The sequence below is a fragment of the Heterocephalus glaber genome, unplaced genomic scaffold (assembly GCF_053883595.1).
Source record: "Heterocephalus glaber isolate CG9 unplaced genomic scaffold, H.glaber_assembly_v1.0 deba00000896, whole genome shotgun sequence".
Lineage (NCBI taxonomy): Eukaryota > Metazoa > Chordata > Mammalia > Rodentia > Bathyergidae > Heterocephalus > Heterocephalus glaber.
In genome coordinates this window covers 3,733,214-3,757,802 of record NW_028258170.1, presented here as the reverse complement: position 1 = coordinate 3,757,802, position 24,589 = coordinate 3,733,214, and the positions used below count along the sequence as shown (strand labels likewise).

General features: G+C 37.7%; 3 pseudogenes across 1 annotated transcript in view; 1 reads left to right on the top strand and 2 right to left on the bottom strand.

Annotated features, from left to right (window-relative positions):
• The window catches only part of LOC106008074 (olfactory receptor 10AG1-like), a 144,617-nt pseudogene that overhangs the window by 20,619 nt on the left and 99,409 nt on the right, over positions 1-24,589 (top strand). The gene's annotated exons all lie outside the window — the stretch shown is intronic.
• LOC101704337 (olfactory receptor 5W2-like) lies at positions 3,150-4,062 on the bottom strand (annotated as a pseudogene).
• On the bottom strand, positions 13,322-14,156 carry LOC101703968 (ribonucleoside-diphosphate reductase subunit M2 pseudogene; annotated as a pseudogene).

Here is a 24,589-nt window from a genome sequence, read left to right as displayed (position 1 = left end):
TTAAACATTGTTAGACAGGACCTAAATTTACCTTAATAATCATACTAGCCCCTTGTAATCTGGGCCTGTATTTCCTAAATAATTACTCCTGTGTAATTATTTTCTATGTAATTAAATTTTTATGTGGGAAACTAGCACTTTGAGATTAATAATGTGAATATTTCTCTTTACCCAAACCTCAGCCCAGGAAATGTGTTAATTTGTAAAGATAGAAAAAAGCTACAAATGCAATTGATTTTTATTTTATAAGTGGATATCTAGCTCCAGGAGTCATCAGGGAAGTAAACATGCACTATCTAATACTAACATGATGCACAAGATTAAATATTTGTGAACATCCTAAACAAATGGAGGATTCACACACTGATTGTGAACACTCATGCACATTACACACACACACACTCATATATTATTAACCCCTGTTTCTCACAGAGATAAATATATGTCTACCCAAATAAAGGCTTAAGAATGTTCACTATAATATTATTAGTAATGAGAAAATGGAAGACAACTAATTGTATGACTATTAACATTAGAGAAGATGATATTTTTGCACAAATATTGCACGACAATAACAATTAATTTACTGCAACTACATACAGAAACTTCACATGATTTGCAATAAGATTACAAGATTGGAAATAAGATCCAAGGGTTGAATAATGAGAAATATGCTGAATAGTGTCATTTGGATTTCAGGATTACTGGAAACTCCCCAGAAAATGAATTCATTCAAGGAGGTAGTTTTCTGCTTTTATTCTTTTTTATTGTGTTTTTGTAGTGCTCAAATGTGATCAAGAAATTGATGGAAGTATTAACTCTTCTCTCAGTCAGAAAAATAGAATCTGTACATCAGCAAAGACTTCTGGTGTTATTTCTTTTATTGCCAGCAGCTTTTTAGTGCTACCATAATTCCCTGAGATGATACTCTTTAGAAGCAGCAAGTTTCGTTTCAGGTCACAGCTTTAGGGGTTCAGCCATCATCATTTGGCCCCTTTGTTTAGGCTTTTTAAGGTGTCCCAGTGGGGAAACTGCACGTGCAGAGGGAGCTGCTGATCATGTTGTACCAGGGAAGGAAGCAAGGAGAGAAAACAAATTTGCCAGCACCTCAGTAACAAGTGAAGGACATGTCCTCAAATAGCTGGGAGATTTCCAGCTAGCTGCACTTCTCACCAGGCCCCACACTTCCAATAGCTTCCTGGTATGGTACAGACTTTCAGCACATGAGCCTCTGCATGACATTCACCCACTCCATACAAGGTCCTGTAGAGCTGTGTGTCCACTACCGTGACATCTCCATGACACTCAGAATTTGAAGAGGTTACCATGTAAACAGGGTGGTCCTTAAATAGATTTAGTCTTTCGAATCTCATCCTACCTGTCTTCATTGCTTTGTTTCTTTCAGATCGAAAAAGATAAGAAATGTAGTCTAATATTATTTACACACCTTAGGTGACTCATCTTTTTTATACTTGGTCCAGGACTATAATGTGTTTCCAAGTCACTCTTGACCTGTGCATTCCTCTTTTTTCTCTTCCTTCCTTCCTTTCTTTCTTTCTTCTTCCTTCCTTCCTTCTCTTCGGTACTTAGGCTTCAGCTCAGGACTTTCAGCCTGAGCCACATCCCCCTCCTTAATTTATCTATCTAGCTATCATCTATCTATCTATCTATCTATCATCTATCTATACCTGAGCCAGCCTCTTCCTAATTTTCAAAGTATCCTAGATTGGTCTACAACTTGCCACCCTCCAGGCTGAACTTCCCAGAGTGCTGGCACTGGAGGTATGAACCCCTACACCCACTTGCCTTGGGCTTTAGTTCTATCCTGAAACGTTTTACTTTGGGAATTTCACACCTGCAGTATGGAACATAAGGCGACCACTGGCTCAAGCTTCTGCAATTGTAATGGATAATTAAGGAAGCCAGTGTGTCTTAAGTTGGCCTTCAAATGTACAGATATTCCCTGGGTTTCCCAAGAAGCTCATTCAGTGCCTGAGTCTCAAAAAACTAGAGATTATAACAAAGGAAAGTATCAAGGAGATACACAGATGAATGTTTTATATTCTTAGGAAATTATGATTTGTATCTTTGTAGATTATTTAACTTCTCATTCATACCCATTTTATATGTATTTAGATGGTAGTGTGTGTGCAGGTATATGTAAGTTTCTGTGTATTTTAGATACTTATCATACCTTCAGGGAATTTTTGTATATCAACATCCAAAAAGCACTCAAAAATGTTGGGTTATCTTTTACTCTTTGCTTTCCAGTTCTGTGTGTCTCAGACATGATGTAAGTGCTTGGGACAATAAGGACAGAAGGTGCAGCCTTGTAATAAAAATGCTTACTTTCTCACATTGGAGAGAATGACTAAAGAAATAAGGATATATAATGATTTAAGGGAAATGAATAGAGAAGCATTTAACTGGGGTGAAGATAAGGAAGAAGGAAAAAAAACAAGAGATAGAGACACTGATCAGGCCTGTCATATTTCATTTATATCCTAAAATGATGGTATTACTTTTATTTCCAAACATAATGGACCTATCAACCTCTATGTACCTCAGGATTTCTCTGATTGCCAAGACCCTTGATTAACATCCCTTCCTCTCCCCTCCATGTCTCTACTTAGGTCACACACTTAATATCGCTAAGAATGACTTTCTCCTCCACACTAAATGGGACATTGTCTCTGGATTACAGCCTTATTCTTCTTACCTCAGAATGGCTGAAAGCCTTATTGTGAATTGATTGCTCATTTTAAGTACTTTTATTCCTTCTCTTAGAATGTGAGATTCTCTGGTAAATACACTGGATTTGCCATGAAATATACAGTGCCAAGAGGCAATTAGTAAACACTTAATAGACCTCAGTATAATTGAAGGTGAATGAGAATGTGAGCAAATCCTACTGTGGCACATCTGAGAAAATCAGGAAAACTTACACAGGGAATAGCTCGGATCAATACACGATAATAATGGAACATGTCACATGGGGAGATCTGCAACATTTACTTATATTAAAAATTAATGTAAACACTTATTTCAATAAGTTAACTGTGTGCCACAATTCATGGTCCATAATGCAATGCAATTTTTCAAAATAAGTGACATTATATGTGTGTTACATCTAGATGTAATACAATTATTTAAAACCACTTTTTATTTCTCAGCTTCTGCAGAGCTTCTTTCACATCCTTGTTCTGAGGCTGTAGATCAGCTGGTTTAACATGGGAATCACAGTGAGGTCATTTTGTTCTGATCAAGGGAGTAGGTAGAACTGGAATGGAAGTATATGAAGAGGATGGTTCCCTGGAAAATGGCAAGTGCAGTGAGGTGGGAGGTGTAGGTGGAGAAAGCCTTGAAACTTCCCTCAGCAGAGCAGATCTTTATGACTGCTAAGATAATATAAAAATAAGAGACAAGAATGCCTGAGATGGTGCTCCATTCTATAAAACCCAAAATAGTGAATATCACCAACTCATTAACTCGTGTGTCAGAACAAGATACTAATAGAAGAGCAGGGACATCACAAAAGAAATGATTGATTTCAATAGACCCACAGAAACACAGGTGGAATGCCAGTGGGGTGTGTATCAGAGCATCTGCCAGTCCCACCAGGTAAACCCCCACCACCAGCAGGGAGCACAGCCTCCTGGACATGTGAGTGTGTAGAGCAGTGGGCTGCTGATGGCTTTGTACAGTCAAAGGCCATGACTGCCATCAGCAGACACTCGGAGTCTGCAAAGATACAGAAGGTCATAAATTGCAGAGCACAGCCCAAGAAAGGGATTGACCTGCTCTGGGCCACCAAGTCCACCAGCATCTTTGGCCCACTTGCTGTGGAATAGCAGAGGTCAAAGAGAGTGAGGTGGCTAAGAAGTACATGGGCGTGTGCAGATGGGGATCCATCATTATTACAGTTATCATGCCAAGGTTTGCCAGGAGACCAAAGAGATAAACCAGGAGAAATACAGTGAAAAGGCTCACTTTGATATCTCTGTTACCAGTAATTCCCAGGAAAATGAATTCATTCAAGGCAGAGCAATTTCCCCCATCCATTCTTCTTTCTCTTGTCTAAACTTAAAAATATGAGAGGTCCATTTTAATTCTTTTGTACATTGCAAAATAACTGTAAAGCAGAACACCTTTAGTTCCTGTAGAGTTTTTTTTATCCTCACAAATATTGGATGCTTTTGAGAACACTAAAATCATCAATCCAAAATAGTGGTTGAGAAATTTTGAGTGAAGTCTAAATATATATCATAACCTATGTGCCTGTTTATGTCTTCTCTAATTTCTCTGGAACTTTTACTGTCCTAATTTCAGCTAAAATATACTTAATGATTGAAATCTCAATAAATCTTCCAAATAATATGAATGAAACACAGTTTTTAGGGAAATTGCATCATGAGAAATACAGTTTAATGCTTGCTATGCTTCTTAAAAAGTGATCATCAACATAGAAAAAAGTACAATTTTTATCATTTTTAAACTTCATCAGGGTTTTAAAAGACTATCTATTAATTCTATAAATAATGGAAATACTGACAAAGATAAATATTATTCTACTTTTCTAGCTCTTTAGTATTTGATAAGACGTGAAATAAATATTACTGACAATTTCCTAAAAATATTATGATTTTGCCTCTGTGCTCTTTGTTTACTATAGCAGAATTTTGGAGCTAAAATATTAGTCTTCTGGTTGCTCCAAAATAAATGCTAAAATGCAAGTGAGAGTACAAATAATCCATACACTTGCATTATATCACAATTTATGAATGTATGCATTGTATATAGCAAATTGGGTTTATAAAAAATTGAAAAGAAGATGAAGTACTATTGTAAGTTTAAACACATGTAGTTTCTCTTCCTTGAGTGTGTGAACATTCATGAATAGGTGATGTATTTTCATGTGTGCATGATTATTCATTGAAATATGAGAAGTGGAATGTGTGGGGTGTATACTTGAGACTTTTGTTCGATGTTTTGGTAAGGTAACTGTTATATGGTATACATGGACTTAAATTGTCACATATAGTTATTTCTAATGTGATACTTATTTCTAATGTGATACTTTAGGTTTATATTAAGCTAAAAATATCTGAAATTTATGTACATACTTACACAATGATAAAATGAATAAAATCTTCCTATGAACCCAGATTAAAGATAAATGAAGAAAATGAGATTTTGTGCATACTAATAAATATAGTAAGAGCCTTCTTTCTGAGGAGAAATTACCAGTTTGAAAATTAGATTTCAGAATATATTCTACTAAGCAACCTAGTATAAAATCACTAAGTTTTCCCTCATCAGCTAGGTTTGTTCATTTCATTATTTTATGCTATTTTTTAATTTGGAAACTCAAGAACTTACCTGAGATGAGCGATGCTTTTGTAACTGAACATTAGGCAGAAAGCATTTTATTCTACCAGGAACCTTTTGGGACTTAATTCTCTGAAGCTACTTTTATTAGGCTTCCAATCTGTGCAAACATGTAATTAATTGTGTTTCTGGATCTGTGTTTTCCCTTGTGACTACAAGAATCACTGGAGCACAGTGGAGCTTGTGTCTTGAATATAGTTCTCAACTCATGTATGTCAGATTGAAGCTGCAAATTAATTTTATACCATATAATATGTACAAGGCATACAAGTTTTCTAGTATAAAATGTTATCCATCTCATGCTCATCTACCTGGAACAGAATGTAATTAAACAGCCCCCCAAAGAATCCTCACCAAACCATTTCCCTTTTCATTTGTTTTTTGAGTGTTCAAACATTCTTTTTCTCCAAATTACTAAACTATTATTACCTTTTGTTGATATTTGTATTGAGATATAATACATGAACTACAATACTCACACTGAACATTTCTTTGGTATGTAGTGCGGTCACAAGGCTGGAGAATGACCGCAATTGTCTACTTGTAGAACACTTTTCATCAGCTCAAATACAAAGACATCAGTGTAGGAATGAGTCCACCCTCTCCTTTTCCCACAATCCTTGGCTAACTCTATGCTGCTATCTGACTCTATGTCTTCATCTATCCTAGAGTTAAATATTAACAGAGACCCCCTGTGTTTTCTTTTTTGTATTAGTGTTTCACTTATCATGCTTTAAATATATACCCATCTTTTAGCATTTACTTCTCTTGTATGAATAAATAATATGTTGTTCCATGGATACAATACATCATGTTTATTTGTTCATTGGTAAAAGGGCTTGTAGATTGTTTCTACTTTTTGGATCCTAGGAGTAATGCTGCTACGGATACTCATTTCTTCGTGCCCTTCAAACACTACAGGGTTTACACAATCTTTTCACATTCCTATCCCTAATCACCTGTCATCCTTCTGCAGTTCACTAATTTTATGACTGTGCCACATTCTGTACATGCAGTAGAAATGAATGAGAGATTATTTTTAATTATGCTTAATTTATTTCTATCAGAAGTTCTCTAGGACGTCTAAGACTTTAGGAATAATATTGGTGTTTACTGTTTTTGAATTTTTATTTTGGAAAGGTTATTCCTTCCTGACTATTCATTGTTACTACTTTAGATCTTTAATACTGGAAAGTACTGAACAAAGAGTAGGAATTCATTGCAGTTTGGAATTTATTCTGTTACCATAATTCATAGGTGTCAGGATGATTCATTTAAGGATTATGTGTGAATAATGACTCTTCTGAACAATATAGAGTTTCACATTTGTTTTTTTTAAATGATTTTATTTTCCTTTATTTATAATTGTTCCCCCCCAAAATTAAAAATTCATGACAATCTGACTTCCATATTCTCCAAGGACCTCCCTGACAGTAAGAAGTTCTGTGTGCTGCTTACCCCTCAGCCACCACTGCAACCCCCAGTTTGAGTGAGTGACCTCAGGGGGACCAGAGCCAGCTGCTCCCACAGTGGCCTGACTGAAGAGTCTGCCACTCTGTCTCTCTCTGTGTGCTGTTCCTCATTCCATTATTCAGTGTCCACACTGGGCTCTGCAGAGCAAAAAATAAAAATATTAAAAGAAAGTCAGGAAAGTGATCACACACTCATTCAATTATTTATTTATAAAGTTAAAACCTAAAAATAAAAGAAACTGTAAGGAGAAATTCAGAACTCCACGATGAGCTGATAATAACCTGGGTCCATTAAAGATGGCTGTGCTTTTAGACGCATCTTCCTTATAGACGCATTTCTTGTTTGTCCTCCCTTTGAAATTCTGCTGGTATTTAGGTGCTTCAGTCAACATAAAACTGTTTCAAATAGCTCCCCCATGCTCCTTACACCCTTTCACAGATTTGTCTCTGGGAGCCACTAAATTCTGCTTGATAATCAAACTAAATTCTGGGTAAACAATGTGACACTTTGAGACCAGGAGTGACTGTCTTCATGGTTTACCTAGATGTCCTTAATCCATTCATAAGTTTTAGGGCAATTTGTGTTAAATAAATAATTATGATGTGGATGTATCCATCTTATTTTAAACACAATTTTATTTTATTTTTAATAATTTTTTGAGGTCATATAACTTGGATTTATTGGCTTTATGTAACAATAACTTAAAAGATAGAAACAGGAAATGGGTATTTATTACAGCAGTTCAAATACAATTAATGAAATTTGGCCAGGGCTCCAACAACCAACAGGTAACACAAGCAGTGAACTTGCAGGTCAAGTCAATCTCCCACCTCTTCCCATGAACACCTTGGCTTTTCCCCCATAGAAAGGCAGACTGGAACTCACTGTGAGCTGTGTCTGTTAGTTTACAGCTCCATCTAAAATTAGTATCTGAATGGAGCAGATATGAACAGCTCATGCACCACTAGTTTTCTACTCAGTTGAGAATCTGCTGGGTGACATATAGTTAGGCAAATGTTAGCACTGCAAGGAGCAATGTCTGGTTAAGATATGTCTCCTTAAGATATTTGTCTTACTAAGATAATAAAAGGTGACTTTTTACAAGTATGAAGTACAAATAATATATGAAAAGGATGCACATAGTAAAAAAAATTTCTAATTGAAGAGACATGGATAAACTATAAATAGATCAGATCTCAACATTACCTACTGACAAACAAAATCAGAATAAGCAACACTTTTAGGAGCACCCATTTCAGGAGAAATCACGCCCTGTCTCCTCTGGGCACAGTGTAGATTTGCCCAGTACTGACTTCAAAAGTAAAGAGTATTTCAATTCATTAAAAAGCTTCCATTACCTATGAGCCTTTCACCCCCTCCTTTCCCTTCTTCCCTTTCCCCTTCCCCTCCTGCCACCCCTACACCTTTGGATCTTTTCCTATTTCAAATTATCAATTATTCATTTTAATCATTTTCATCCTTATTTACACTTTCAATTCCTCATACTAGAGAAACTGCTCAGTATTTACACCTGTGTCCTATTTATTTCACTTAAGAGTATGGCCTCAATATGCATCCATTTAGCTATAAATGACTCTAGTTTCTCATTCTTTATGGCTGAGTAGTGCTCCATTTTATAAAAAACCCCCCACATCTTGACAATCATAAATATCTGTGCACCAAACACTAGTGCACCCAACTATATAAAACAAATACTAACAGACATGAAAAGTCATATATGCACTAATACAATTGTAGTGAGGGACCTCAACACCCCACTGTCACTAATAGATAGATCAACTAGACTAAAAATAAGTAATGAAATACTAGAACTCAATCGAACTCTTGAACAAATGAACTTAACAGATGTTTACAGAGTCTTCCACCCCACAAAATCAGAATACACATTCTTCTCAGCTGCACATGGGACTTTCTCCAAAATAGACCACATACTCACACATAGAACACGTTTAAGTAAGTGCAAAGGAATTGAAGTTATCCCCTGTATATTATCAGACCATAGTGCGATGAAATTGGAGAGCCATAGCAAAAGAATCTGGAAACATTTCATAAACACGTGGAAATTGAACAACACACTTCTGAATAACCAATGGGTCACAGAGGAAATTAAAGAAGAAATCAGACAGTTCCTTCAATTAAATAACAATGACAATACAACATATCGGAATCTGTGGGAAACAATGAAAGCAGTCTTATGAGGGAAATTCATAGCAGTGAATACACATATTAGGAAAACAGGATGAGCCCAATTAAACAACCTGATGTTGAACCTCAAGCTTCTAGAAAAAGAAGAGCAGGACAACCCCAAAGCTCATACAAGGGAGGAAATTATAAAGATCAGAGGAGAAATCAATGCAATGGAGACTAAGACAATGATACAAAAAATCAATGAAGCCAAGAGTTGGTTCTTTGAAAGAATCAACAAAATTGACAAACCTTTAGCCAACCTTATCAGAAAAAGGAAAGAAAAAGTCCAAATCCATGCAATTAGGAATGAAAAGGGTGAAATGACAACAGACCCAGCAGAAATCCAGAGGATCATCAATACCTACTTCCAGAACCTGTACGCCAATAAGATGGACAACACAGAAGAAATGGATAGATTCCTAGATACATATGAATTACCAAAGTTGAACGAAGAAGACCTAAAAATACTGAACAACCCAATATCAACCAATGAAATTGAAAATGTAATTAAAAACTTATCAACTAAGAAAAGCCTGGGCCCTGATGGCTTCACTGCTGAATTCTACAAGACGTTTAGAGAGAAACTGTTGCCACTACTGTTTAAACTCTTCAATGAAATTGAAAGGGAAGCAATACTCCCAAATTCATTCCTGGAAGCAAGCATCACCTTGATCCCCAAAGCAAAGAAAGACCCAACTGAAAAAGAGAACTAGAGGCCAATCCGACTAATGCACATCGATGCAAAAATCCTCAGTCAGATACTTGCAAATAGAATGCAGAAGATCATCAAGAAGATCATACACCCTGATCAAGTGGGATTCATCCCAGGGATGCAGGGATGGTTCAATATATGAAAATCAATTAATGTAATACACTATATCAATAGAGCCAAGGACAAAAAACATATGATTATCTCAATAGATGCAGAAAAAGCATTTGACAAAATCCAACATGCATTTATGATAAAAACCCTACAAAAAATTGGAATAGATGGTCTCTACCTCAAACTGATAGAAGCCATCTATGAAAAATCAACAGCCAATATCATACTAAATGGTCAAAAACTGAAACCCTTCACACTAAAATCAGGAACAAGACAAGGATGTCCACTATCACCACTCTTGTTCAATATAGTTTTGGAAACATTAGCCATGGCAATTAGACAAGAGAAAGAAATAAAAGGAATCAAGATAGGTAATGAAGAAGTCAAATTGTCATTATTTGCAGATGACGTGATACTCTATATAGAAGACCCCAAGAACTCCACCAAAAGTCTTCTAGACTTAATAACCAAATTCAGTCAAGTAGCTGGTTACAAGGTCAACACACAAAAATCAATAGCTTTCCTCTACACCAATGACAGACTCACTGCGAGAGAAACAGGCCAAATAATTCCTTTCACAATAGCATCCAAAAAACTGAAATACCTAGGAATCATCCTAATGAAAGAAATCAAAGACCTCTTCTCTGAAAACTATGACACTCTGAAAAGAGAGATTGAAGATGATATCAGAAAATGGACAGACATCCCCTGCTCCTGGGTAGGAAGGATTAATATAGTGAAAATGGCCATACTTCCAAAAGTGCTATATAGATTTAATGCAATTCCAATTGAGATCCCAGCAGCATACTTCAAAGTCCTTGAGAAAACTATCCAAAAATTCATTTGGAGCAAGAAGAGACCCAGAATAGCAAAAGCAATTCTAGGTAACAGTCATGGCAGGGGGTATCACAACCCCCAACCTGCAACTGTACTACAAAGCTACTGTGATAAAAACAGCATGGTGCTGGCAAAGAAACAGACTTGAGGACCAGTGGAACATATTAGAAGATGCAGAAACAATGCCAGACACACTCAGCCATCTCATCTTTGATGAAGGAGCCAAACACCCTCACTGGAGGAAAGATAACCTCTTTAATAAATGGTGCTGGAAAAATTGGGCTTCAACTTGCCAAAGATTAAAACTAGACTTGTATCTCTCACCATGCACTAAACTAAAATCAAACTGGATTAAAGATCTAAATATTAAAATAGAAACTCTGAACCAGTTGGAACAGAGGTTAGGTAGAACCCTTGAAGACATCGGTGTAGGAAAAGATTTTATGAACAAAACCTCAGTTGCCCATGAACTAGCACAATCAACAAGTGGGATCTCTTCTTATTAAAAGTCTTCTTCACAGCAAGAGAAACCACCAGCAGTGTGAAGAGACAACCCACAATGTGGGAAAAAATCTTCACCTGCTCTTCCTCAGACAAAGGTCTACTATCTCGAATCTATAAAGAACTTAAAAAGATCAGATCTCCCAAATTGAAAGACCCAATTCAAAAATGGGCATCTGAAATGAACAGACATTTCTCAGACAAAGAAGTAGAAATAGCAAATAAATACATGAAAAAGCATTCAACATCACTGGTCATTCAAGAGATGCAAATGAAAACAATGCTGATTCCACTTCACTCCAGAAAGAATGGCTGCTCTCATGAAATCCACCAATAACAAATGCTGGCAGGGCTGTGGGGAAACAGGAACCCTGCTCCACTGCTGGTGGGAGTGTCGACTAGTGCAACCACTGTGGAAATCAGTATGGAGGTACCTCAAAGAACTAGGACTGGATGTCCCATTTGACCCTGCTATTCCACTGCTGGGGATCTTCCCCAAAGAATTGGAAGAATCATACCACAGTGATATATGTGCACCCATGTTCATAGCAGCGCAGTTTGTAATAGCTAAAACTTGGAAACAGCCCAAATGCCCATCAACTGGAGACTGGATAAAGAAAATGTGGTTTTTTAATAAAATGGAGTGCTATTCAGCCATCAAAAATGAGAAATGAGAGACATTTATAGCTAAGTGGATGCACATTGAGACGATACTCTTGGGTGAAATAAATAGGACACACGTGTAAATTCTGAGTGGTTTCTCTGGTGTGAGAAACTGAAAGTGTAAATAAGGACTAAATGTATAATAGGTAATGTGAAATAGGAAGAAAAGGGGCCAAGGGGAAGGAAGTGGGAGGGCTAGAGGAAAGAATAGAAGGGAATGGGATTAATATGAGAAAATGGAAAAATAGGAACAAAATCTTTGTAAATAGGGAGGAATGGAGGGGTTGAAGGGAGTCCTGGGCAAGGGTGAAAAATAAGAACCAAGAGAGATTATGTAAAGGTGCAAATTTCCAATGATGTATGTCATTATATTGTATACCTAAAATGTACCAATTTTTAGAATGAATAATCGATAATGTAAAATAGGAAAAGGTCCAAAGGGGTAGGGGTAGTGGGAGGGGCAGGGGAAAGGAAAGAAGGGAAAGGAAAAAATGATGAGAAATGGAAAAAATGGAAATAAAGTCTTTGTAAATAGGGAAGGGTGGGGGACGTGAAGGGAGGGCTAGGAATGGGGGAAAAATAAGAACCAAGATGCATTATGTAAAGGTACAATTCCCAATGAGAAATGTAATTGTGTTGTATACCTACAATGTACCAATAAAAGAATTTAATACAAAAAAAAACAAAACCACATCTTCTTTATCCAGTTTCCAATTGATGGGCACTTGCGCTGTTTCCAAGCTTTAGCTATTACACAAGTGCTCATAGGTAATGGGGGAAAATATAAGAACTAAGATATATCATGTTCAGGTACAAACACCCAATGATAAATATAAATGTATTGTATACCTAAAATGTACCAATTAATATATAAATAAAAAAGCTTCCAAATTGTATGTTCAGTCAACACAAATAACCTTCTTTTAGTCACTTAGTGAATTTCACCTTCGCTACCATTCTTAGGAAACACAACACTATTGCACTTTTATCAGGCTTTCCCCTAGACAGTACAGTTTCTGATTTGTGTGTAAAGTGCCAGTCTGATTTACAACCAGTTCAGTAAACTTTAGCCTGCACGCAAGCAGTGAGGCCCCCAGCCTCATCTGCCCTCGAACATGTTTAAGCATGCTGTGAGCTGCAGGGGTCCCCTCGCTGTAGCCCTATAGAGGCATCACAGCCGCTAGCTGCTAGCAAAGCAGGACCCCATCTTCCAAAGAATCCAGGGGGCTGGCCTTCAGTGTCCTTCTCTAGATGATGCTGTGAGCACTGTTATTAAACAGGACTGACTGAGGTAGCCACACAGTGTTACAGGTGCCATCAATGAACATTGTGGACAATGCTTGGTGTAGCTTGTTGGTTTACTTTAGCTGATTTTTTAATGACAAAGGGAAAAACATTCAGCAAAATAAGAACACATCTTCAGTTCATTTAAAAGTCAGCATCCAACATAAAAGAATTCTCCTTGGGACTGGACATAACATGTACTGTGATACTTGCCTACTTTCTTCTCAAAGAAGTTTATCTGCCCTTCCAGAGAAGTATTCTCCATGAAGTCGAATGGATTTTCCACTCGGAAAATCTTGCTGAAGCCCAGTTGCAGCATAAGCCTGTCAGCCACGAATTCAATGTTCTGCTTCACTAAAGTGTAGTTCATCCAGATGAGTGTCACAGGCAAGGCCTCAGGGAGGAACTCCTGCTGGATCCTGACAGCACTGACAATGATCTCCTTCACTCTCTGCTCCCAGGGTTTGTGCACTGGGTGCTTGTACCTCAGGCAGGCAAAGTCACAGTGCAAGCCACTTCTCTGCTAATAAGTTCACTGGAAACGGTGAGGCTGGGCATGAGGCCAGGTTTCTTGAGCAAGAAAATTGACAACTGTTCCAGTGCAAGGCCCAGTTCACCTTCTTCTCCACACAGGACATGGTCTGGATGGCCTTGAAGAGAAACTCCCTTTCTTTGGAGTCTTTAATGTAAGGAGACTGTACATTTCAGAATGGAGGTTTTCCATGGCAATTTGGAAGCCATAGAAACAGTGGGTTTCCATAATTTGAACTTCTGGCTAAATCACTACACCAGGTTTTCAGTGACTCTGCCCTCACTGGCAGCAGAGCAAGCCAGGACATGTGAAATAAAATCTTTTGTCAGGCCTTAGTGCTTCCCAGGGCCAAATGTCTTTGGCAAGATCCACCTCCTCAGCCCTCCAAAAGAAGTCTTCGGCTTTCTCATCCATCTGCCGAATACCCTGGTACTGGATAGGACAGATCATGAAGAACAGGGGGGTTCTCTCTGCTGGTCCCTAATGGTGGTGAGCAGGGTAAAGACAGATAGCATGATGCTTCCCAGCAGTGGGAGAGGAGCGAGATGACTGGAGCCAGGTTTTATTTTTAATAAATTTATTAGTATATGCTTGCCATGCATAACATACATGGAGGGAACTAGTACATATGTGTCACATCTTGATTCTTTTTCCTTCCCCTTTCCCCTCCTCTCCCTCCCATGCTCAGGCCCACTTCCCCTTTCCACAAAGTCTACCTCCCATGTCATAGCATTATCTTTCACTTTGGTCTTAAAGTTACTGAACTTTTGAGTGCCTAAAAGAATGCAAAGGAAACTGTGCTACTTACCTTTCTGCATCCCATCCACCTTATTCTTCAACTGTTCACTGAATCTGGTATCCTGCAACACCTTCCAGCTCTTCCCAAGGTCAAAATGGAAAGGAAAGGAAAAACTTTCAGTTGATTCAGGAGGTTGAGGATCCATAGCAGCACAACTAAAGACATCCTCAGAAAGAGACTTCCAGGACTGCTTCAGGAAACTGGAGAGATGATGAGCATGTTTAAATCTGAGGGAGAATCTTGAGGGGAGTTAAAGGCAATTTATATTTTACTACAATACAGGCTTAAAAATTAAAACACACACCTTATTTGTAGATAAAACTTTGAAATTTCAGTAAATTCATATGTTTACACAATATTGCAATCTGCATTCTTCCTGGAAAGTCATATCTTCCTGCTCATATCTGAGCATGTGGGTGGTTTCAGACTCACCATTAGAGTACATGTGCATACATGTAGGGAAACAGAAACAGATCAGAATGCAAACCACTTTATGTCAATCTTTATTATCACTTCCAAATTATGAAAAATGAAGATATGTTTTATCAAAATCTAGATGAACAAATACTTTATCACATTGAATGTGTGCACTGACATTCTTATATTGTTGTAAGTAATAGGGAGCCAAAAGGTGAGAGACAGAGAGAGAGAGAGAGAGAGAGAGAGAGAGAGAGAGAGTTTGAGTTAAAACAAATAAAATAGGAAACAGCTCAGCAAGACACTAGGTGTGTGGGGAGACACTGTGAAATCGCAGCTGTCTTATCATTTCAATTCTAGTGGTGTCAGAGAAGAATACTATATTGGCATTATGCATATTCATAGTTTAAGTCCTTGGTGATCTCTTTTACATAAAATTGGTATACTTTATGAAAAAACTAAATATATTTACTAATAGCTCACTACATTATTTTGCAAATTGTGAAACCCTATCTTATATTGTATTTATTTTTTGGAATGTTTTTTAAAATTGCTTTTAGATTTTGAATAATATCCAAAATAATTCCTTTTATATTTCATACAAAGTTTAAGTTATGTGGTACTGCTGGTGAGGATACAGACATTTAGGCCTTCCTCTGCTGTCTCTGAAATAACAAGATGGTTTTTTTCCAGCTTCCTGCCCTGGACATAAAGCAGAACCAGCTCTGCAGTCTCCTGAGCCTAGCCAGGCTCCACTTTTGCTAAGGATAGTTCCTTCTGAGTCATGGACAGCTGCTGTAAAAACCTTAATTTCTCTTCATGTGTTGATCTCGCTCCTCGCTGATTCATCTTTCCAGAGTGTCTTGTTGTGGTCTGGTCTTAATCTCCTCAGATCATCCATGCTCATCATTTTTAAGTTCTGCTCACATTCCTTTAAAAATTTGTCATAAATGCAGCTGTGCTCCATCCATCGGGCTGAAAGCTTTTTCCAACTGGGCATCAGATCTGTTTCCTGACATCATTCTCTCTCACCACTGCCTAGGAGGGCTGCAACTCACTCTGCGCATTTTGTATAAATATTCTCTTGCCTTTTATATCCTGTTCACTTCATGTGGTTGGATTTTTAAACAGTATTTGATGATTAGGAAAGCTCATAATCATCATCATCTGTTAGATGACATTTTCCAGCCTGTCCCAGGGACCTCCTAGTGGTGGTGGTCGAAGCCCTCCCTCTTGGCCTCCCCGCCAGCGCCACCCATTCGGTGTCCAATGTGACAGCTCCTGAAGCTCTGAGGCAACGCGAGCGCTGGCTCTGTGTCACGCTGTGCTGCTGTGCAAGCTGAACTCACACATGTGTGACATGAGGTATGACAACGTGAGTGAGACAGTGTAGGAGGTGATATACTCAAAAGTGCCTGAGCAATGAAGGCAAGGTTAATAAATATATTTTTGAAATTCTACATATCTTTCTAATCAAAATGCCCATGCTTCATGCAATCTTCTCCTTGAAAATCTCATAAAATATTATAGCCCTTCCCTAAACCCCTTACCTAAATTATGTCCTTTCATAGTAATAGTGTGATTTTTAATGGATGGAATAATTTATTAATTTGAAATTTATAGATTTGTAGTACCTTTGATTTGATAGAAATTCTAGTGATTTGGTTAGATGTTGTCCTGAATTCAAAATAAATAAATAAGTCTACTGCGGATTTTTCCTAACCCTTTCCTATGTTGTCATTTACAAGCTTCTTTCCTATTTTATTTATAATCTGAAGATCAAAAGAATCCATCCTTTAACCATATACAAGGCAATGCCTCACAAGTATGTAACAAATTAATTTCTTCTGAAAGGTCATTATTTGTTTTGAAAAGTTAGTATTGATAATGTTCAATTTATAATTAGTGTGTTCCTGGAAGAAGAAGTGTATATATTACCACCCGGAAGGGACACACATACACACACACACACACACACACACACACTCACAGACACACAATTTTCCAGGGGAGAATTAAAACATAAAACATACATATTGTATGGTAAGATGAAAAAAAATCACATGCATGGTCTAGAAAATTTGTTACCCAGTATATTAATTAGTTATTATCCAGAACCATGGGGTTTATGTGATTCCTAGATTGTTTTATTACAGTAAATTTATAATCAGAATTAGTGAGTTGACTATATAATTTCAACCATGATCTCCACAGATAGCATGGAAATACCTTTGATGGAGTCGACCAAATGCCTGTGGACACAGGCAAGTTCAGCACCACTGTGTGAGGTGACTCCTCACCCTCCGGGCACTGTCTTTCATGTCTTTGTTCCACAGGCTCTGTATCAGGGGTTCAGCATGGGGATCCCCACCGTGTAGACACAGAGCTCACTTTGACTGTGAGCCATGAGGTCTTGGAGCTGGGCACACAGTAGAGGAAGAAGATGGTGCCCTGAAACATGCTGGTGACCCTCAGGTGGGAGGCCCAGGTGGAGAAAGCTTATTGGCACCCACCAACCAAAGGAATCTGTATGACAGTGACAGTGATGAAAGTATAAATAGTGAGGATGACGATCAGGCTTCTCACCTCATTGAACATGGCAGTGACCAAACAAAGCTTTTGGGTGATGGAGGGTTCTGAGTAGGAGATGGAGATGGTGACCGAGTGCTCACAGACAAAATGATTGATAACGTTGGACCCACAGGAAGACAGTGAGAAGAGAAAGAAGGCAAAGGTGAAGTAAGAGGCTGTTCCCCATGTGTGGACCCAGCCACCAGAGAGGCACACAGCTTCTGGGAGGTGACAACGGTGGAGTGAAGAGGGTTACAACTGCCACAAATTGGTCATAGCCCATCACTGCCAACATGAATGTTTCTGCCACTGCACATGTGCAAGCCAAGAAGAACTGCAGGATAAGTCCTGCAAGGAGATGGTTATGTCTTCCACAACCATGTTCTCCAGCAGTTTGGGTGTGACAGTAGTGGGGTAACAGAAATCAATGAAGGACAGGTGACTGAGGAAAAGGTACATGGGGCTGTGGAGTCTGGGATTGAACCTGATGGTCAGGATCATGCCCAGGTTCCCCAGCACAGTGACGGTGTAGATGGCCAGGAACACCAGGAACAGGGGCACCTGGAGATTCAGATACTTGGAGAAGCCCAGGAGGATGAAGGTGACTTTGGATGATCATTTCCTTCAGCTAACAACATGATTGCTGGTGTAGAAGATCTGAAATAATGATAACAAAAATAATAATGGAAATGATTCAGTGCACTTATATACTAATTACTTTATATAAAACATTGTGCTCAAGCATTAGAATATGTCCATTTAAATATCCAAATAATAGCAGGAATTATAAATCAAGAACCTTCATATACTTAGGTAAAGAAAATGTGGTACGTGTAAGACAAGGAATCTGGGTGAGGCTGGCAGCTTCTTAGTGAAGAGGTAAGTGTTACAGATTTTGAATGGAGGAAGTTCAATGGAGCAGTTTTCCTCAGGAGAGAAAGAAAGCCTCTGCAGTGTTATGGAAGATAAATTTTTCATAGTTCCATTATTCTCTGTAATAAATAGTAGTAACAGAATAATTACTAGGAAGGTGGCACTAAAAACCATGAAATAAGGCTGGGAAGAGGAAAAGTGTAGAGTGGGAGGGTACTGCTACAGTTAGGATATTCAAACAAGAGATCACAGGAAAGAAAGTTTTCATGAGTCCACACAGCAAGTTATGAGATCGGAAAGTGAAAACATAACAAGTGGCTTGGGCGAATTAATATCTTCACATTCATCAGGAGATTGCTGTCATTCTTTAAATGACAAGTGTGGAAAACAAGGAAGACTCCTTTTAGACACACTTATTTGATAAACTAGTTCATAATCTTTCAGTCATTCAAAAACCATCCGGATTCTGTTGCTTATTCCCTTATACAAACAATTGGTCTAGATTAGTCTAACAAGAAATATTTTTGGGCTGAAGGTTGTGAATCAGTCTCAGAAGCAAATATGAAGGACTAGTAAATTGAGATAAAATGTGCATGCCTGATACTCATATGTTATCTTGTGTTGCTATAGAAAGTATTGAACTATCTGTATGCACTTCATAGGATCATGTGGCATACCTTAAATATACATGGTAACATTTACTTTTAAACAGGAAATTTAAAAAGTGACACATTGCATTAATAATGTGTCCAGATATGGTTTTCAGGAACACTTATTTCTACTAATACTCTTAGAAATGAAAAAATTATAAAGTATTAATTTTATACCTGATGTATATCTTCACTTTTAGAAAGATGACAAACTCTCAGCTTTTCAAAACTTTCAGCATCTGTCATATAGTTTTCTCTCTGTTTAGGGAGGCAGAAACAAAATGTTTTACAATTAAAGATTTATGCTTTGAAAATCTCATCAACAATCATTTTATAAACTCTCGGCAAATGAATGAAACCACCATGCACTGTAGATCGAAGTTATGCTACATTGAAACAGGCAACATATTCTTGACAGAGGTTTGGACACAAAGAATGGTACCAGCCAACCACGGGCTGAAATCAGGAGCAAAATTTAACCTCTCCTTCCTCACATTGAGGATGTCAAGTATTTTGTACTAGCAACAGAAGAGCTGACTAATACAATGCCTTTGTTTCTCAAATGGCAAGCCAGTGGATTCAGCACTGAAATGATAATGGCATAGAAAGGTGAGAAAAATTTAGCAGTGCTGGGGAAATATTGGGAACTGGTCACAAGAATGATGAACAGAACAGTCACAGTTTGTCAGGGAGAAGAAGAGGAACTTGGGTTACATCCATGGTAAAACTAAACATTAAGCCACATGCAAACGCCTTCAGACCACAACTATGTTCAGGAAAGGGCTACAGATGGTGACACAAAGACCTCAAGCCATGACAATGAAGACAAAGCATTCTGTCCCTGCAAATGGGGAGAAAAGCTTCTTAGAATCTGGAGGGCATGCCCACAATAGGAACATTATTTGTCCTCTGATAAGAAATTGATAAGCATTTTGGGGAAAATGAGGAATAACTACAGTCTGCTATGTCTAGGGTGCTAACGTTCATAGCAGCACAAGGGTCAGCAAGTATCAGGTGTGAGTCTATCTTCACAGAAAGAAATGTGGGGTATTTCTTAAGATGCTCAAACAAGCTTACTAAGCTAATAAACCAATTGTTCCTATATCTTTGGATTCTGTCTCAATTCCTGATCTGAAATAAGCACTCAATCTAAATTACCTGACTATATGATATTGTAAAAAATCTCCATTATGAGTTAACTTCTAATCAAAACAAATTAGTATGTTGTCACTTCATGGTTTATGTATTATGATCACATAAAAATAATTAGCTGCCAATTATTTGTATTTTAGAAAAACTTATGGTGTTCATTCTGTGTATTATTTCAATCACTGCTTTTAGAAAATCAAACTATTTTTGGAAATTAAAAGAATTTTATATTTACTTCAAAAAAATAATTTTATCTTGACTTTGGAGGATGGACATGTAAATATATGAGTAATAAACAAGCAAAGCATCCAGTTATGATATTTGTATTACCTCAGGGACCACAAAGGAATTTTTAAAAGTTTCTGGCTCACTCCCTCATGTTTGTAATAAATGCCATGACAGCACCAATTCCAAGGGCTTTGTTTATTTCATTTCATCAGTAAAATCCTTCTATGATACCAGCACAAGAAAGCTTCTGGGTGACCAGGAGGCTGAGCACTTACTTCTTCAAGGCATTCCCTGACCTTATCATGTAGAAGAATGTCAACAGGATGTAGTACCACTGTGAGGCATTGTGATTTTTTTTCTCCTTACTGAGGGATCTAACTCAGGACTTTGCGCTTGCCAGACAGGCTTGGTGCCACTGAGCTAGGTCCCTCCCCAAGAATTTCTCATTCTTATGTGTGTTTTTGAAATGAACAATTTATTTAGAAACATAAAGCAGTGCTACAGCTTTAGCAACACTTTGGTTTCCATCTTATTTTGGTGTGAGTGGGATTTGTGAATTTGTGAAATTTAATATTTATTATCTTGACCTATGTATGCTATAACCATGACAACAGACAGCCCACAGTGTTTCTGTGATTATTAAATTTAGAAAATTGTCTACCTATGTATATTGATGTATCTATTTATCTGTCAGCAAATCTATCCATTCATCCATCCATCTATCCATCCGCCTCTTTGTTCTCTCTTAGGAGAAAATGACACATAAGAGAAAGTTCCAGCAATTAGTTTCACAAATCAGTTTTAATTCTCCCAAGACTTTCTCTCATTCTAAGGTTATAATGGTTATTATATATAATAAATAATGTTTGTTATATAAAATATTCTAAAACTTTATGTATAACACAGATACTTTTCACAAAGATGATAAACCTCCCAAGGCCATTGTTATTTAAACTGCAGAGAACTGATGCATAGAGTGTGAATCCAACAGGTGGAGGAACCCCATTGTAAACCGAGATCCTCACTCCAAAGTATTATTATACATTAGCTTTGCATAAGACAGATTAATATTAGCTCCACATTTTGCTTTGGGCTCATTTTTTATTTAGGTTCAGAGTAACATGACAAGGCCATTAAGCAAGTATTCTACATGATGAGCGACATTTGAGACGCATTGCTGAAGGACACATATGCTTTCCCCTCTATGTGTGGTTTTTGCTCCCAGATTCACAAAGCTGAGTCACAGAATCATAAAGCCCTTCCAGCAATGACAGAAGTTACTGACAAAGGAAGGAGCTGTTTTCAAGTGGCTCACGTGAATAATTTTATTTATAGAACATAAACATTTAACACGCATGTCATGCCACTGTTAATAATTCAAAGATTTTAAACATGCCATTTCCAAAGGAGACCTACAGAATAATGAACAAAGTTAATACCATTGAAGTTATTTTTGTAAATACTCCAGCAGTAATAATAGAAATACTATTAGTGCTAATATGAATAGATGCTTTCAAATTTCTAATATATGTGTGTGTAGATAGAAATATAGGCAGATTATACAGTGAAAATTTTATGTACTAATATTTATTTCATAGACAGTGTTATAATAATAAATTATCTACCTGATTCTCGAGCCTAATAAATCTGACATCTTATGGGTGCATTGGTAGTCTGAGATCCAGGGGAGCAAATGGTTTAGTTCCAATATGGTCACAAAGGTGTCAAACCGCTGTTTGCATAGATCTGTTTACAGCTCCCCTGGCCTGAGGCCCAGCAGAATGCCCTGCCTGAGTTCACACCCAGATGGAATCCAAGCCAGGGCTGTGTTTTGCATGCGGCCAGGTGGAGAGTTCTCTCCTGTTTAGGGTGAGGAGCAGATTCCTCTGTGCCTACCTCAGCTGACAGGATAGTGCTTTGCTACAGGAGCTAGGGGAATATGCTGTACTCGGTGTAGTCATGGAAATCTACATTTGACTGGAAAACACCTTCATAAGAACCACCGCAGTGATGACTATGCAAACATCTGGATGCCTCTGGTCAGGTCCACACATTAAGTTAACCAGTGCAGCATGCTGAGTGCTGTGTGTCATGTCCACACTTCTTTTTCTTCTCTTCTGGACAGGGCCTTACTATGGAGCCCGGGCTGTTCTCAGACTTGAGACCCTCAGGCTCCTCAGTCACAGGACTGTGGAACTTGGTATTGGTCTACTCCACATTTCCTCCTTCTGTTTTCTTGCTTGTTTACCTCCCTAGGGCCAGCACTTAAGTCTTTTTCCTTCTCTTTTTAGGGCTCATATGAGAAGCTTGGGCCAACCTGCATAATCTCCTTGTGGCAAAGATTAACGCTCTCATGAGATCTGCAGCGCCCCTTGGCCACACAGTGCTGAGTATTCAGAGGTTATACGGAGTGATGGCTGCCGGGTCTGAGGACTCAGGTTATAAATCCCAGCACCTGAGTGGGGAGGAGACTCACACCCATGGTGTCCTGCTGTCAACTGTAATGTGGTACACGTGGGTACCGATAAAGAAAGTATGAAAAGCATTCTTCTTGCTTTTATGAAGAAAACAACTGAAATCTCATAACAAAGTAACTAGAGAATAACAATAGTTAATATTCTGAGTATCATGACCTTAAAAGAATGGCCAAAACGTTATTCTGAGTAAAAATCATAGACATAGATGTAGACACAGACATGGACAAAAACAGACAAAATTGAAACAAACAAACAAAAGGACAAAACTTTCTTTTCAATGTACAAAAACAAGCCAGTAGTATAAGTAAAACAGTTTATCATATATCTTAAAATACTTTACAAACAAAAAAATAGATAATTTGCAGAATTATTTAAAATTCTCCCTACTTCCTATGTATCTATTTTCAATTGTGGTATTTTTTAAAAAATTAATTTTATTGGTACATTTTATTGGTACACTTTAGGTATACAATTCATTTACATTTATCATTGGGTGTTTGTACCTGTACATGATATATTTTGGTTCTTATTTTTTTCCCCATTACCTGTGCACCCTTCACCCCCCTCCACACTTCCCTAATTACATAGATTTTATTTCCATTATTTTTTCTTTTCTCATAGTTTTTCCTTTCCCTCTTTTCCTTTCCCCTTCCCCTCCACTCCTTCATCTTTGGACCTTTTTTCCTATTTCAAATTATCAATTATTCATTTTAACTCTTTTTTACACTATCAGTTTCCCACACTAGTGAAACTATTGGTATTTACATGTATGCATCCTATTTATTTCACTTAAGAGCATGGCCTCAAAACTGTGCCACTATGAACATGGGTGCACATATATTACTGTAGTATGATTCTTTTAATTCTTTGGGGAAGATACCCAGCAGGGGAATAGCTGGGTCAAATGGGACCTCTAGTCCTAGTTCTTTGAGGTATCTCCATACAGACTTCCACAGTGGTTGCACCAGTCTGCACTCCCACCAGCAATGGAGAAGGGTTCCTTTCTCCCCACAACCCTGCTGGCATTTGTTATTTGTTGATTTCTTGGTAGCAGCCATTCTTTGTGGGGTGAGGTGGAATCTCAGTGTTGTTGTCATCTGCATCTCTTGAATGACCAGTGATGTTGAACATTTTTTCATATATTTATTTGCTCATTTTACTTCCTTGTCAGAGAAATGTCTGTTCATTTCAGATGCCCATTTTTGAATTGGGTCCTTGAATTTGAGGGGGTCTGATTTTTTTTCAATTCTTTATATATTCTAGATAGTAGTCCTTTGTCTGAGGTATAGTTGCCAAAATTTTTTTCCCATATTGTAGGTTGTCTGTTAGCTCTGTTGGTGGTTTCTTTTGCAGTGCAGAAGCTTTTTAATAAGATGAGATTCCAGTTGTTGATTCTTTCTGCTAGTTCACATGATGCTGAGGTTTTGTTCATGAAGTCTTTCCTATGCCATTTATGGTATATTTTTAATAATTCATATAAGAGAAACCATGTGATATTTAAGGTTGTGTGCTCAACTGTTTTCACTTATATTCTCAAGTTGGATCCATTTGCCTACAAATGGCTCAATTTTATCTTTTTAATGGCAGAGTAGTACCCCACTGGTTATAAACACTACATTTTCTTTATCTATTCTTCTGTTGATGGACATATAGGCTAATCCCAAGATCTAGCTATTATAAATTGTGTTGCTATAAACATGGGTATGCATTTTGATC